This window comes from Ictidomys tridecemlineatus, chromosome 1, assembly GCF_052094955.1.
Source record: "Ictidomys tridecemlineatus isolate mIctTri1 chromosome 1, mIctTri1.hap1, whole genome shotgun sequence".
NCBI lineage: Eukaryota > Metazoa > Chordata > Mammalia > Rodentia > Sciuridae > Ictidomys > Ictidomys tridecemlineatus.
This window is the reverse complement of record NC_135477.1, coordinates 51,922,245-51,938,326: the sequence shown is the minus strand read 5'-3', so window position 1 is coordinate 51,938,326 and position 16,082 is coordinate 51,922,245.

Sequence of the window (16,082 nt, the reverse complement as noted above, 5' to 3'; positions counted from 1 at the left end):
TGGTCCTGGACTGGGGGTGACCACTCTCTGCATCTTGCGGCTTCCATCTCTGGGCTCTGACAGCTCTTTTGTTCCTGCCGTGCCCTGGCCAGCACAAGAGGAGACAGGATTGGGGCCTGCATCTCCACCCTCAGGAGCAGACCTTGAAGAGCAGACATTTCACTTCTGCTCACATCACTGGCCAGAACCTAGTCACCTGGTACCTACCCAGGACCGTGGGAGGCAGATGATATTTTGGCTGGGTAACCAAGGCAGATAGAACTTTGTTGCTATGGAAGGTGGGGGAACAGAGTAAGAGCAAGGCGGATATGTTTGGGGATGACCAAGCAGGTTGAAAGGTTCCGAGCACAGGCAGGGATGGGGAACAGATGGGCGGACATGAGGGTGGAAAGAGATGTAGAGATTGCAGAGACCTAGGCTGAGGAGTTTGGCTCTCTCTGTTCAATGAGAGGCAAATGGTTTTCATGCCAAGGATGGTTGATTGGTAATGGCTGCCAGGGAGGTTGTGCCAAGTCAGCAGAAAATGGGTGATCATTTAATAATGTCTGCCAGGGGTGCAGTATCGGGAGCAGTAGTGCCTGCCTTCTGGAAGTGTTCTCCTCACAGGACATAATGGAGCATTAGGGAAGGTTGAAGAGCAGGGATGTGACCCAGTCCAGTTTGCACTCCAGAACAAAAGCTAGCAGTGACGTGGAGCATGCCTCCAAGCAACGAGAGCCTGGGATCCGGTGGACAGGACTGTGTTTTCTCATGAACTTCTATTTATGTCCAGGTTGGAACAGCCTCCTCAGCCCTGGGTATTTTCCATAGGTGGTGAGAGATGCACCCCCAACACCCCAAACCCTCTTCTTAAGCCAGCTTTGCCTTATTTTTCCTGGCACCAGATTTTGCCCCCCGCAGCCTCATGCCATTTACATGGGCAGAGCCTGCGGCCAGGGCCTGCGACCTAAACTGGGCTCCTCTGAGTTCCCTTTGCTGCGGCAGAGCAGGCCCACGGCCACACACCCTTCCTTTGTGGTTGTCCTTGTTCCAGACCCAGCTGACTCAGAAAAGGGACACCTCAGACCAAAATATTCCTTGGTGCCATTAACAGAGGAGAGAGTGGCAGATCTGAGGTGTTCTGGGGAGAGAGGTCACACTAAGGAGTACTGTGTTCAGGTGACTCAGAAACCCTGCTTTACACCGAATAACAGATGAGTTCCTTGGGAGCCATTCCTGGCTATTCCTTAAAGCGGATTCCCAGGACCAACCTGGGAAGGGACCTTGCTATTTGGTTGCTGTTGTCACAGGTATTCAGACTCTCCCCTGTTCTGCAGCCCAAGAGATGTGCTTTCACCTTCTGGATCCCTGCCCTGTCCGCTCCTCCAATTAGACTGTCCTTGTCCTGACCCATCTGACATCCCAAGGGCCAGGCTCCGTCCCACGGCAGCAGCCCTGATGCCTCTTTCACCGTGGCCTCTGCACCCCATCATTTGCTGGGTCTCATGGATTCCATTCCTCTGCTCAAAAACCATCCATGGCTCCGTGGCGCTCACAGCCCCCTCCCCACCCCAGTGCCAGGCCCACATTCTCTCTCCAGCCTGCTCTGATCCGTCCCCTCCTGACCTCCTTTCCTCTCCGTGAGTCTGGTCCGCTGCCCGCCAGGCCCCCAGGGGTCCACCTGCACACTCTTTCCTTGCTGTTCTCACATCTCTGTTCCTAATTTCTACCCACTGAGCTCTGAACCTCTGTAGACCTGTCACGCGGCCCCCCACCGTCTCCTCCCGCCTCAGTGCTTCTGTTGGCTCTGCTGTTTGTGCTCTGTGGGTAAAGCGTGCTCAGTGTAGGAGGGACACACCTGTGCAGGTTGCTCCTTGGCTGTCACCTTAATCGCCTGACATAGATTCTAGAGGCATTTGAGACAAGGGGAAAGGGAACCCTGGCGGACCAGGGCAGTGATATTGTGCTTTAGAAATCAGACAGCCACCAAGAAGCCCTGACTGGCAGCTCCTGGGGGTGCTCGGGCTCTTGTGTTGCCTCGAGCAAGACCCTGCACTTCCAGAAGCCCCCCAGCTGCAGCTCCTGCCCCTCGTGGGAAGGAGGGCCAGGTGACTGGCGTGGGAAGACCAGGCGCTGCCCGGCTGCAGGAGCGCTCACCATCCGCCCCTGGAAGCGCCCCTTCCCTCCAGGCCCCAGCCAGGCGCTAGAGCCACCTGGGGAACTCTGTGAGGCTCATTTCTTCCCCATTTCCTCCTGAAAGCACTTCCAGATCCCCGGCCCTCCTGGGCCGCGCTGATAATGTGTTTCTCCTAGATCAGCTCTGATAACACCCGGGTGGTCTCGGCGATTTGTAGGGAAATAAAAATAAGGGAAATGGAAGGTTCCGGAAAGGCCAGGAGAGGCCTGGACTGGGAATGATTCCCAGACCCTGAGGGACTCTGAGCAGGTTCCCCTTGCTGTGGTCCTTCGTTTCTTCGCTTATCCAAAGGGGCCAGTGACTGCCAAGAGCTATTTGGTGAGGGGAAGATTTACCCCCATGGAGGAGGCCAGGGGGTTTCCACTACCGAATCAAGGAAAGGAAGAGAACAGCCCCATACTCATCAGCAGGAGACGGACAGACATGTTGGGGGGTATTAAGTTGCTGAACTTTTATCAAAGAAATACCACCACTGTGAACCCAAATCACCAGACCTACCATCAAGATATTCTATGGATGAATTTCATCCTATGGAGGAAAATAAGCAATGACAAGAGAATATTTACAATATGATTTGTTTATAAAGTCAAAAACATGAAGTGCTGGGTATGACAGCTGGGGTACACCTGAAATTCCAGAAACTGGGGAGGCTGAGACAGGAGGATCGCAAGTTCAAGGCCAGCCTCAGTAACTTAGCAAGACTGTCTCAAAATTTAAAAAAAATGAGAAGGGCTGGGGATGTAGCTCAGTGGAAGAGCACTCCTGGGTTCAATCCCCAGTACCACACACACAAAAAAAGGCCTTGCACTTTTTTGGGGGGAAATACATGCTTGTCATAAACATATAAGAAGTACATAGGACTGATCAACCATATCTGATGGGGAGGAGGGTCAAAGAGGAGACTGAGGTTTACGGGGGTTTCTAGTGTATTGGTAGTTAGTTAGCTAGCTGGTATTTCAGGTCTGTTATACATTTTTTATGAAAACTTTATTGGGATATAATTCACCTGTCGAACACTTCATCCATCTAAAGTGTACAATTCAACAGTTTTCTGTATGGTCACAGAGTACCACCATCATCGTTGGCATTTTTAGAACATTTTAATTTCCCCCAAAAGAAACACCATTCTCTTTAGAGGTCACCCTCCATCCTCTGTTCCCTCCTCCCGCCCGACACGGACCTCCCTTCTGTCTCTGTGGATTCAGTATTTTCAAGGTTTATCCGTGTCAGAGGATGGGTCAGTACTTCGTTCCTTTTATGGCAAATGGTAGATTATTTTAAGCCTGTCTGGGTATCTGAAATATTTCAAGACAAAACATGTTTAAATCATGGGTTCAATCAGGGGATGTGGTTGGATTAGATATTAAGGAACCTTTCAGGCCTGACTCTCCTCCAACAAGGACATATCTCTGCTTGTCACTGACCTTTCCCAGTCACCTCGGGCTGGTGGCCGCAACGCCAGTCCTCCTAGGACCCAGGACCAGGGCTCGAAGCCTGCTTAGGCGCCACTAGACTCCAACACTGGATCCCCTGTGTACTACACTGCCCCCTGCCCATCCTCTGCCCCTGTGAGTGTCACCAACTCTAGACACCTTCCATGAGTCCCCCAGGCACATCAGGTGGCCCTGTATCCTGAGCTCTCGCAGGATTGTCCCTGCTACTGCTCTGCCCCCGTGAGAAGCAGCAGCCAGACTCTCGGCCAGCAGCTCCTTGCTGGTCCGAGCATCAGTCTTTACCATGGTAACGTGAGGGTGTAGACGCCATCTAACAGACGGCAGGGGACAGTCAACCTGCACGTCATGTGGGAAGTCATTCAAGGCCAGTAGCAGGATCTGCCGGAATGTCTCCACACACCCCACTGGACGGGAAGATGGCAGTGGGCAGGTGCTGTTGTGTTCTGTGGCTCCGGTGGCAGTAGCACCCAGGTGCTACCCATAACAGACAACATGGGTCAAGATGCCCGCCTGTCCCCCATGATGGGCAGCAGCACTTACTGTGGGTGAGGGGCCCTCTTTTGTACCCAGTACTCTGTGCCCAGGACTCCACCAGTGGAACGCCACCTCCTCCCTCAGCTTCCATTGGCTCATCTCTTAGGTATAAATAAAGACTTTCTGGAGTTATTGAGAAAATTCCTGGACAGGGTGGACGCTGTCCCCATGGGAGGTGTTGGGGAGGGTTAGGCTCACCTGCCACCCAGTTCTATTTTTTAATACGTCACCTCAATTGTATGTTATTTATTTATTTTTAATTTTTAATTTGCTCTTTCTAGGTATATATGCAGTAGAATGACATATTATACAAACATGGACATAACTTCCCATTCTTGTGGGTGTACATGATGGGAGTTCCACTGGTCGTGTATCATGTGAACGTAGGAAAGTTCCGTCCCATTCATTCTACTGTCTTTCCGGGTCTCATCACCCTTCCTGTCCCCCAGTCCCCTTTGTCTAATCCAGTGAACTTCTTTAGTAGAAGGTAGGCTGCAGAGGGCTGTGGATATAAACAAAGGGCCATGGACCATGGAATAATTATAAGAAGGGGTGCTGGTGGCCCCTTCAGGGGACATTGGAGCCCACTGGTGATACTTAGGGCTGGAGCCTTGGGACCCTGGTTTATGAAGAAAGACTTGCCCTCCTTTTACCTCCCTCCGTCCTGCCACCATGTGGGCTGGGAGCCACTGGAGAGTGGAACTTTTGTTAGAGGCCACATTCAAGTCCCCTCTACTGAAGTCTCACCATGTCCTCAGAGGGAATAGAGTAGCAGATGTCGGTTGGCACGGGGGTGACTCTGGATTTTCACAGGAGCTCCATTGCCCATGGAACCCTGGGGTCAGTCAAAAGGAGGAAGTGGGACAGCTACCCAGCCAGGTAGACTCACAGGTAGACAGTGGCACCCAGCGTGGCGTCATTTCTCCCTGTCTTTTGGACTCTCTGCCTCAGAGAGGCCAGCAGAGGAGGACTGGAGAAAGAAATGGCCATTCCATCGCAGCTCTTGAGGGTCATGCCCCCGTGATGATTCCATAGGTTTGTTCAGAATCCCGTTCCTGGACCCTGCCCGTCAGGGCAAACCCCACAGCTGGGGGAGCCAAGTAAACCCTCATTTCCCACTTGCCACCCCGACTAAGCAGCAGAGCCCAGGGACATGTGGCTGGACTCCTGGGCTGTCCACGGGCCACATCAGCTAGAGTCCAGGGCCCACCAGTGGGTACAGAGCTGCTCCAGGCCCCTGTGAGGGGCTGTGGGGTACAAGGTGATGAGATACAGGGTCTGCTGTCCAGGGCTAGGGACATGCCAAACAGAAGCAGAAAATACAAGAGCAGAAGTGAGGGAGGATCAGGGGGGCTTCACAGAAGAAGTGGCATTGGAGGGAGGCCCTGAATGACCAGCACGTTTTCAGGAAATGGAAATGTAGGTAAGGACACAAGACAAGGAAACGGCATGATCCAAGAATGGGCACCTGAAGGACTGGTGGTTGTCTCTCTGCTTCCCCCTCTCCACTGTGGGAAAGGAGGAGTGGTCTAGAATGGCTGGAACAAGCTCACCTGGAGGATGCAGGGAGAGACAAGGCTGGAAAGCAAAGCCGGGGTGGAGCTGGATGCCACCCTGAAGAGCCTCTGCTCTGGGAGGGCTGTGGAATCGCGGGAAGTGGTCTCCAAAGGGGTGTCTCGTGACCCTCCTGTGCAAAGCTTTGGTGTAAAGGGTGAATGAGGACAGGGACAGCAGGGTCTACAGCTAAGAGCCGGAGCCAGACTGGAGGCCAAGACTTAGATGGCGGTGCCACTGCCCTCAGGGCACAGGGCGCAGGGAGAGGCAGGATGCAGAACTCTGGGTGGGACAAGCTGAAGGTGGGGCCTGGGGGAGGCAGGAAGCCCCTGCGGAAGCTCCGGGGGCCCTGGAAGGGCTGGTCCCAGGGAGCGGGGAGAGGGCAGCTCTGATCTGATCCCTGTGGCCATCGTCTGGCTGGCTGCCAGGGCTGCTGCTTGGGGCAGGGAACGGACTGGTGTGTCTTGCCGGAGAAATAGGTGCAGGCACAGAGGCTGGAGGTGTTCAGCACCAAGAGGGCCAGGCGCCCAGAGCCTCTGCCTCTCACCTCCCAGGACAAGGCCCCGCCCACGGCCGGCCCCGCCCACGGACAGCCCCGCCCACGGACAGCCCCGCCCACGGACAGCCCCGCCCACGGCCGGCCCCGCCCACGGACAGCCCCGCCCACGGCCGCAGTGGATCCGGTCCCAGACGACTGAGGACACAAGTTCTCTCCCTGGTTCAGGGGAGGGCATTCTGCTCCTGCCCCCTTCAGCACTGCCCTGACCGTCCTCAGAGGAGGTTCCCATGGTGACACTAAAGCATGTAGGATAGTACTTTGGAGGAAAGGGGCAGTCAGGAGGGACGGCGAGGTGGGGCACGCCACCGCGGACCAGCCCTCGGTTCTTCTCCCAGAGCCTCTCTGGCTGCCCCTGCTCCTCGTCACACCCCAGCTTCTCCCCCGCCCGCTCCCTAGAGGATTCCTTTTTCACCATCGTGGTGGCTTGAGGTCCCTTCTGCCGTCCCTTCTGGCACCTTGCCCCTCATTACAGCCCGAAACACTGTTCTGAACTTTGAACTCACATGACCCACTTTTTCCTGATGAGGACCTTGAAGCTCAGAGTAATTTAAAAAAATTTTTTTTGTTCTTTTTATATATACGTGACAGTAGAGTATTTTCTACTTGTTTTGATTAGTCATACATGACAGTAGAATGCACATGCACTTTGATATATCATACATAGATGGGATATAATTTCTCATTTTCTGAGTGTACATGTTGCAGAATCATATGGGTCATGCAGTCACATGTGTACATACAGTTATAATGTATGTTTCATTCTACTGTCTTTCCTATCCCCACATCCCCTCCCCTCCCCTTCCTTCACTTCCTTCTACCTAAGTAAGGTAAGGCTATTCTTCCCTAGTGTCCCCCCCACCTTATTGTGAATTAGCATCAGCATATTAGAGAAAACATTCCGCCTTTGGTTTTGTGGGATTGGCTTATTTCACCTAGTATGATGTTCTCCAACTCCATCCATTTGCTGGCAAATGCCATAATTTCTCTCTTCTTTAAAGTTGAATAATATTCCATTAAATATATATACCACATTTTCTTTATCCATTCATCTATTGGCGGACACCTAGGTTGGTTCCATAGTTCAGCTACTGTGAATTGAGCTGCTATGTTGAGAGCCAGGGCCAATCAGTATGACCCATGGCATTTTTGCCAGAAGGGAGTGATTGAGAGGTGACGCCAGCAAGCCATTGAGATGATAATGGTTAGGTTAAGCTGTGTATATTAGACCCCTGCTGTCCGCCTTGGCCTGCTACTTTGGAGTTCTCAGGTTGGGGAAGGACCGGAGGAGGGATTTCCAGTTGGTGGTTCCTGGAGGAGCCAAGTGAATGGCGTTTGGGAGAGTTCCCGGGGAGCGTGTGTGGAGTGTGCTGGTGGAGTTCAGAAATAGTTTGTTCCTGCTTTAGTGGCTTGTGATTTGTGCCCAGCCAGACTGCGGCACTGCTATAAACATTGATGTGGCTGTGTCACTGTAGTATGCTGATTTTAAGTCCTTTGGGTATAAAACAAGGAGTGGGATAGCTGGGTCAAATGGTGGTTCTTTTTCAAGTTTTCTGAGGAATCTCCATATTATATATACATACGGAGTACAACTTATTCTAATTAGGATCCCATTCTTGTGGGTGTACATGATGGGAGTTTCACTGGTCATGTATTCATATGTGAACAGAGGAAAATTCTGTCTGACTCATTGTACTCTTTTCTATTCCCATGCCTGCTCCCTTCCCTTCACTCCCTTTGTCTAATCCAATGAACTTCTATTCTCCTCCCCTTCTTTTGTGTTAGCAACTCGTATCAGGAAGAACATTTGGCCTTTGTTTTAGGGGGATTGGCTTATTTCACTTAGCATGATAGTCTCCGGTTCCATCCATTTACCAGCAAATGCCATAATTTCATTCTTCTTTATGGACCACATTTTCTTTATTCATTCATCTACGGAAGGGCACCCAGTTGGTTCCATAACTTGGCTACTGTGGATGGAGCTCAAGTACTTCTCTCAAGGATACAGGGCTGGGAAATGCTGGGTCTGGGACTGGAAACCAGCTCTGAGCCACCAGAAGGTCATTGCCCCATGGTGATTTGAGGGCTACCCTGGGGCAGAACAGGGAAACCAAAGATGGATGATGACCATGAGTCTTGTCCAGGGAGAGTGCTGTTACCAGGGCCAGAGGACATTAATTAATAATGATAACGGCACAGACTAAATGCTTACTGCATGCCAGGCACTGTGACTTGTGACTTGTTGCATGATCTCATTCTTCCTTCATAAGTGCTTCGTGTGGGGGATACTACTGAGGAGAAGAGGCCTTAAGGAGGTTATGTAACGAGGCCAAGGCCCTAGAGCTAGTGTGTGCTGGAGCCAGTCACCTGGGAATGCAGGGGCTAGACCTCTCTGTCCCTCCCGCTCACTTGCTCACTCATTCAGGGCAGTCCTGGAGCCTTGGCTCTGTGACATGTCCTCTCCTGAGGAGGTCAGGAAAGCTGCATTAGCAGGCCAGGTACAGTGGTGGACAGTCAAGCAGCCAGTGCCACAGAGAACGAGGGCTCCGGTGTGGGCACCTAGGTGCCCTGCACGGGCTACAGTCCTGGGGCCTCACCCTCCAGAATCCCAGCTCCCATGAGGTTGGTTCCAAGCACGTTGGGGACCAAGGCAAGGACCAGGGTCCAGAACCATGTGGCTGGCATTTGGCCCTAAGCCACCAGACCCAGGGCCGGAAGGGATCCCCCAGCTCAGATGGCTCAGCTCCTTGGTGAGGAGCGGGAGAAGCCCCCTGTGTAGCCGGGCAGGCTCTGCATTGGGCAGGGCCGGGGATGGCAGAGAGGAGGGGAGGCCGGGAGGGGCAGAGCCTCTGACTGGCAGCAGAGTCCTGCGGGTCACCCTTCCCAGCTCACTTCACAGTGAGCTCCTCCTCTGGCCTCTGCCACCTGTCCGTGTGTGGCAGGTACACAGGCCAGGCATTGTGGGAATGTCCCTGTTGGCAGGGAACTGGTGGCCAAGGAGGGAGAAGGGTCTGCTCACCTGTCCTCATCCTGATGCAGACTCTGGGGAGCCCCCTGGAGCCTGGAATGAGATTGGAGCCCAGGCAGGGAGGGGGCAGTGCCAGCTGCCACTTTCAACCCCAACTGGGGAGGAAATGCAATGAGCCCACCTGGCCCAGAGCCACCCGCGAGTCGCAGCGGGCAGCGTGTATAAGTGGATGCCAACTCCCTGCATAGCTATGTGAGCTGTCACAGCGTGGCCAGGACAGTGACGGGGCAGTGGGGAAGGGCGGGGCAGCACGGACAGGCAGATGACCACGTGCACCGCAGGCCTGCCTGCACGTCGGCAGGGAGGGGCCCCTGGGCCTGCCTCCATCTCCAGGTCACTGGGGGCCGAGAGTCGAGCGCCCTGCACGTCCTCCCCCGCCCTTTAGGCTTGGGACCTGGAGGTGCGTCCTTCTGGAGGAAGAATGTCCTCTCCCTCCTGCCGCTCAGGATTCTGGGCGATGCGTCCAGGTCAGCATCAGCGGGGCCCTCCTGATGCGTGGCTGCGGCTGTGGTCATGACAGGTGCACACACCTGAGAGCACCACCCGGCTGTGTGGTTCTCTGATGATTGGCAGCCAGAGAGGTGGCTGGCTGCGTGATGTTCTGTTAGGAAACAGGGACGAGTAAGGGCCAGAGGGTCCACTGGAGTGAGTGTGGGCCGATCTGACACTTTAAGTCTACGAAGAGATTGAAGAAAAAAAATCTCTCCTCTATTATCGTTTTGACGTCTTGTCCTTGTTTCTTGTGAAAGCCTGGTGTTCTGGATAACCGTGTTTCTTTCTGGTTCATCGTTGTTATACGTCTGATGATCAGCATGACTACTTTTTTTTTTTTTTTTACTTTTATAGACTTGGATGCTTCATTTCCCATCCCTCTTCCACCCTTTTGCTTCCTCTCCACCAATCATGAATAAAAGAGAGAAAAACCTTTTAATTCTAGAAGAATCCAGTGGTTAATGCAGCACGGCCCTCTGCTCCCCACATAGCTGGGAAAGAGCAGGGAAGCACCCCACACTGTGTGTCCAGAGAGGGAGGGTGATGGCTTCATCCTGGCTCCAGAGGACCCCCTCCGACCAGGCTCCATCCCCAGTCCTGCGAGGACACCGGCAGGACTTACAGCTGCCGAGTACAGACTGTGAAGGACAAATGGATGTCCCAAGTCATTACCAGCAGGGGCAGGCTGCAAACAACTTTTTCTTTTTGAGGATTTTTTTGGGGGGGAGTAGGAAGGATTGAACCCAGAGATGCTTGCTTAGAGCCTCCCTAAGTTGCTGAGGCTGGCCTTGAACTTGTGATCCTTCTGCCTCGGCCTCCTGAGTTGCTGGGACTACAGACAGGCCTGCACCACTGCGCCCGGCTCTTTTGAGGAAGTCGTACCTGAACCCCACCTGGATTTCATGTCCAGGGAAGAGCAGAGCCCTGAGCAGGCACTGGGGTGGGGGGGACTTGGGTGCCCAGAGTGTGTCCTCCTGGTAACCCCTTGAGATGCCTCTGGAGACCCCCAGCACAGTGTCAGCTCACTGATGTCACCCCACCCCTCATTTTACAGCTGGAAAAAAAAAATGAGGCCAAGGGGGAAGGACACTTGCTCCAGCCCACATGGCCACGGGGCGTGGAAGGTGTGACAGGGGACCAGGCTCCGTCCACCACGTGTTGTCTCCTGAATGGATCCCCAGAGCCACTGCCTCTGTCCCAGGGAGGTAGGAGTTCGGTGGAAACTGAGGCAAGGTGACCCTCATAGCCGAGGTCAGCCAGTGCCACCGGCCCCTGTGCCTCCTGAGGCCAAGAGCTCCCGCCAAGCTGGGCATGTGGTTCCGGATTCATCTGTCCACTGACAGCTTGCCCTTCCTGACAGGTGACACCTCTGGTAAAGTGGGACAAAAGGTACTGCCACAGCCCTAAAACCGATTGGCCCCTCCAGCCACCACTCGACTATTTGCAGGGGTGAGGTCATGTCCCACGCGTCTATCTTCTCTAGTCCCCTCCCCCACTCCAGGGCGTGCCCACTGCCCCACCTGCTGGCTTCTGGGCAGCGCCGCAGACTCCCCGGAGAGCACTTGGCCTTGACTCCTACCCTCTGCATCCGGCAGGCCCACCCGTCGTGGGGCGGGCACCTGGGCTGGGCCATCACAGTCTGTAGACAGGTAGATGCGAAGATCCTGTCCCAAAAGGAACCGACACAGGTAGAGAACACACCAGGTTTATTACCACAGGAAGCTCAGAGCGTGGGGCCGATTGCCGAGGCTCATTTTGGCTGCGCTCTGGCGGGGTGGGGTGACTCAGAGGCTCTGCCTACCTTCAAGTCCCCTGTGATATGAGGAGTCCCCTGTTGATCTTGAGGTGCTCTGAGATCCCCCGCCCTCTCTGTTCCTGTGTGGCCTCATATTTGTCCTCCAGCCAGCCCAGGAGTGTGGGCCCCGAGGATTGGTCACCTGGGGCAGTCGACCCTGCCTCCTGGGCAGGACAGGGCCACCCGGCTCCGTGGCACCCAGGCAGTGAGGGGCCCCGGAGACAGTAGCAGCTACATCCTGCCCCACTGTGTCAGAGTTGGACAGGTCCAAATAGAATCTGGTCGGAACCTGAGCTTTACAGACAGAATCTAAAACCCAGAGAAGGCAAGGAGCTTTTCAAAGTCAGCCAGCAGTTCCCAGAAGTGCCAGGACTAATAAGTGGCAGGATTGGCCACGGCTGTGTGCTGGGATCCTTGCACAGGTGAATTAACCTCTCTGAGCCTCACCTTCTCACCTATAAGAAGGGGGTAGTGTTCACATCTACCTGACATGGGGAGGCATGGAGAACTCTCAGTCCACTGCCTGGCACAGGGGAGGTGTAGGCAGAGCTGTTGTCACCCAGGGCTCCTGAAGCGCAGCTCATGGCTTCTTTGATCAGTGTCACTGTCCCCACTCCTCAGCCTCTGAAACACCATTGCCCTGGGGACTGGCCCTTCCAGAGCAATCGGTTTCGACCTGCGCACTTCCAAGCGTGCCTGCTGGCTACAGTACCTGCGCTGTCTGCACTGAGCCCCTGCTGAATACGGAGGCCAGGTGTGCGGGTGGAAGCCGACCTCAGGGGAGACCGGACCCATCCGCAGTGACCCGGGGCTGAGCCGGGCTCTGGCACACGCTGTGCGGCCCCCACTCTCGGAACCCCACTGTCCACATCTGTCAAGCGGGGTCCAGTGGCCTCGCGGAGCAGCTGCGGGAGGCCGCTGAGTTCCCGGGGGAGCGCCTCTGAACGCCCGCCCGCCCGCCCGCCCGGTGGCTGCTGGCGGCAAACGCGCCAGTTGTTATTTTCGGATTTACGTGATGATGGACAAGACCTGACCCCGGCCTTCTAGAAACCCTTCCCCTGATTGGGCCTCGGGGCAGTGTCCACAGGAAATATTGCACCCATTCCTCCCGGCTGTCTGTCCTGCCGCGGTGGCCTTTAGAGAGGGTCCCCCCCTCAGAAGCCTCCTGGGGCAGGTGACCCTCCACTCACTCAGCAGCTCACTCCAGCTCTAGGGACAGGAGGGCCAAGCTGACAGACAGGGCTTTCAGCCTGTAGCAGGAGAGACGGACAAAATGCACACACAGAGAAATTTAAAAAAAATATATGAAGGATCTAAATCAAGGGGGTTGGTTTTAAGGACGCTCTGGCTTGATTGGCATAGAACCAACGAATAAAAATCGTGTGTTTTAAGGTTCACAACTTAGTCAGGGGCATCTTTGCAGCAGGGCTATGTTGTCTGTGTTGGACGGTGGTCAGGGAAGGCCTCCACGGGAAGGTGACATTTGAAATGACAAACAGAACCCACTATGAGAAGAATTAACGAATGATTCAGAACATGAGAAGCGCTTGGGCTGAGTCTGGTGTGATGATAAAAGTGGAGGTTAAGTAAGTTAGCGGAATGACTCCATCTGAGGGTGGGCTACGACGTTTTGACCAGCAGGAACAGTGTGTGCAAAGACCCTGGGACAGGACTGAGCTTGACTTGTATGAAGAAGAGAAAGAAGGTCAGAGTGGCCCTGTGAAATGAATGAGAGGGAGAGGGCTGAGATAGCGCAGAGGCGTAGTGTGTTCCACCCTGTGGTGCTCTGTGAGACTCTGCTTATGAGTTTATAAACTTCCCCCCTCAGGGAAACAGGAAGGCCCTGGAGATTCTTCAGAGGGGGAGCTGCAGGTTCTGGGTTCTGGGTCCCAGTTTTTGTTCCTTTGGTGCAGGTAGAGAGTGGGTTAGACAGGCGGAGAGGAGAAGCTGGGGGTGGAAAAGGGCGGATGGCAAGTGCCCAGGGGAAAGGCCATGGAGACAGAGGAGGGGAAGGGGGGACATGTGCAGGGTGGGCAGGCCCTGCTGAAGGCTGGCTGTGGCTAGAGACAGAGGGAAGGGAACCGAATTTCAGGCTTTGGACCTGAGCCACCGTCTGGGTGGAGCTGGGGAAGGTCCGCAGCCCAGGTGCCTGGGGAAGCGGGTTTTCTGGAGTCATGGGGCCAGGACCAGAGGGAGGGTCAGGCTGGCGTCCAAGGGTCTGCTGCCTTGGGGTCCCTGAGGGAGCGCGGGGCCGTGGAGGGAGCGGCCTGGCTCGACCCCAGCTCATCAGCACGGGGCTGGGGCCCAGAGAGGGCCAGCCCTGGGGAGGGGGCGGCCGACGTGGTGTGGGGGCCTCGGGAGTCGGCTGTCCCCAGTTCCCCTCCCACCCTCCTCTGAGGGCGCGTTTCCTCTCTGAGTCCCCAGACGTGGGCGCTGGGCCCTGTGTGGCTGGAGCGGGGTGGGCTGGGGACAGGGAAGCCCTGCTCCCACGGCTCAGCGAGGTCCTGGCCAGGAGCCGGGGCCCCAAGGGATCCGGGTAAAGTAACAGGACGAGGGGTCTTGGCACTCCTGGAGCAAACCTGGGACTCGTGTGACCTTTAAGTTGACGTCAGGGAGGGAAACTAGTCTCTGGAGGCTTCTGCAGGCCTCGGAGGCAGGGGCCGTCCTGGCCTAGCAAGGCCCCCGCCCTGGGCTCCCAGACCCAGGCCAGTGCTGCCAGGGCCCAGCCGCCCGCCAGGCTTCCCCTTTTACCCAGAGGACACTTCTGTCACCCCTGTCTGGAACCCCACAGTGGCACGCGTGACTTCACTATTGAGGCCCCACGTCACGGACCTCACTGAACCTCAGGGTTGGGGCGCTCACCCAGGCCTTTTTCCCGTCTCGGTCCTGGGTCAAGAATGCCACCATTTTTTTCTGTCCTGGCCCCCCCCTCCCCCCCTCCCCCCCCCATCCTCAGCCTGGTCCCACCTTCCCAACTTCAGGTCACGTGGAGCCCTTTGGACTCACTGACTTTCTTTCTTAATTGGGGATTGAACCCAGGGGCGTTTTACCACTGAGCCACATCTCAGCCCTTTTTGGTTTTTATTTTGAGACAGGGTCTTGCTAAATTGCTGAGGCTGGCCCTAAACTTTCCATCCTCCTGCCTCAGCCTCCCAAGTCACTGGGATTATAGGCGTGCACCACTGTGCCCAGATTTGGAGCATAGTCTCATCCAGCTGTGGCCTGGGGCCTGTTCACACATCTGCCTCCCCTCTGCACAGTTATCTCTGCTTCCCCAGCACCTGGCATGGAGTAGCTCCCCAAATCGTCACTGAGGGTATCCGTCCTGAGAGGTCGTCTTGCCCCAAATCATAACAGCATCATTTCACTCATTCATACATCCAACATGCATCACTGAGCGCCTACTATATGCCAGGCCTTTGCTTGGTGTTGGGGACCCAGGGAGAAGCAAAAGCATCGTCCCGGCCCTCCCAGAACTTAGTTGCACCTCTAACTGTCCAATTGCAAGGTGACAAGTACCAGCCAAGGACCTCCGGGTTTCATGAGAAACTAGGGAAAAAATCCTTAGAGATCCAGGGAGGCTTCTCAGAGGAAGGAACCCTGGAGAGGTGACCTGGCAGGGGAGTGGGAAATGACCAGACAAAGGCAGAAGGAAGGGCATTCCCAGCAATGACCTTGAGGCTGGAAGGAGAGTGGAGAAAGCGAGGAATGACAGGAAGAGCAACATGGCTCTGGCTGGGGCCTTGGGGGCAGAGACTGGTGTGACGTGAGGTTTGGAAAGGCAGCGGGAGCTGGCACATGTGGGCTTTTTAGATTATTTTATAGTTTGGGTTTTTAGCCTTGAGCAATAGGGAGCCACAGAAGGATATTGAGCAGGGTCATGAGCTGACCCGACTGGTATAGTGGGAGCTCACGCTGGTTTCTGCACAGAGACGGGATCGGAACCCAGTCTCCTGGCCCTGTGCCACTGAGAGTGGGACGCCCACATTGTCCCTCTCTCCCTCCCCCAGGTCCCCCATCTGCAAGGGCCTTGCAGGTGCCTGTGCTCATTCCCCACCGGGAGGTGAGGGCAGGGCCTGAACGCCAGCCTTCCTGGGCACTCGGCACAGCCGCGCTCCACGCAGCTGAAGGCCACTGTCACCTGTGGTGTCCAGCAGCCAGGTCCGGGTGTGGGCACCTGGGTGCTGACCCCAGGGTGGACCCCAGTACCCGTGGGTGAGGTGGCTTCACTGGGCCCTGCTCCTCCAAGGCCCGGGGTCCTGTGTGAGCCCTTGAGACCGAGCCCCGCAGGGTCCACGCAGCCCCGTGGACAGAGCACACGCCCAGCAGAAGCCCCTCTGTGCCTCCCGACTGCACACTGGATGGTGGCAGCAGGACCAGGTCACACAGGCTGCAGAAACACAGTGACAGTCACCTGTTTATGTTCTGTCACCGCTGAGCCCGAGGCCCAAGGCTTCCTGCAAAGAAACCACCACACGGGGATGCGCGGGCCG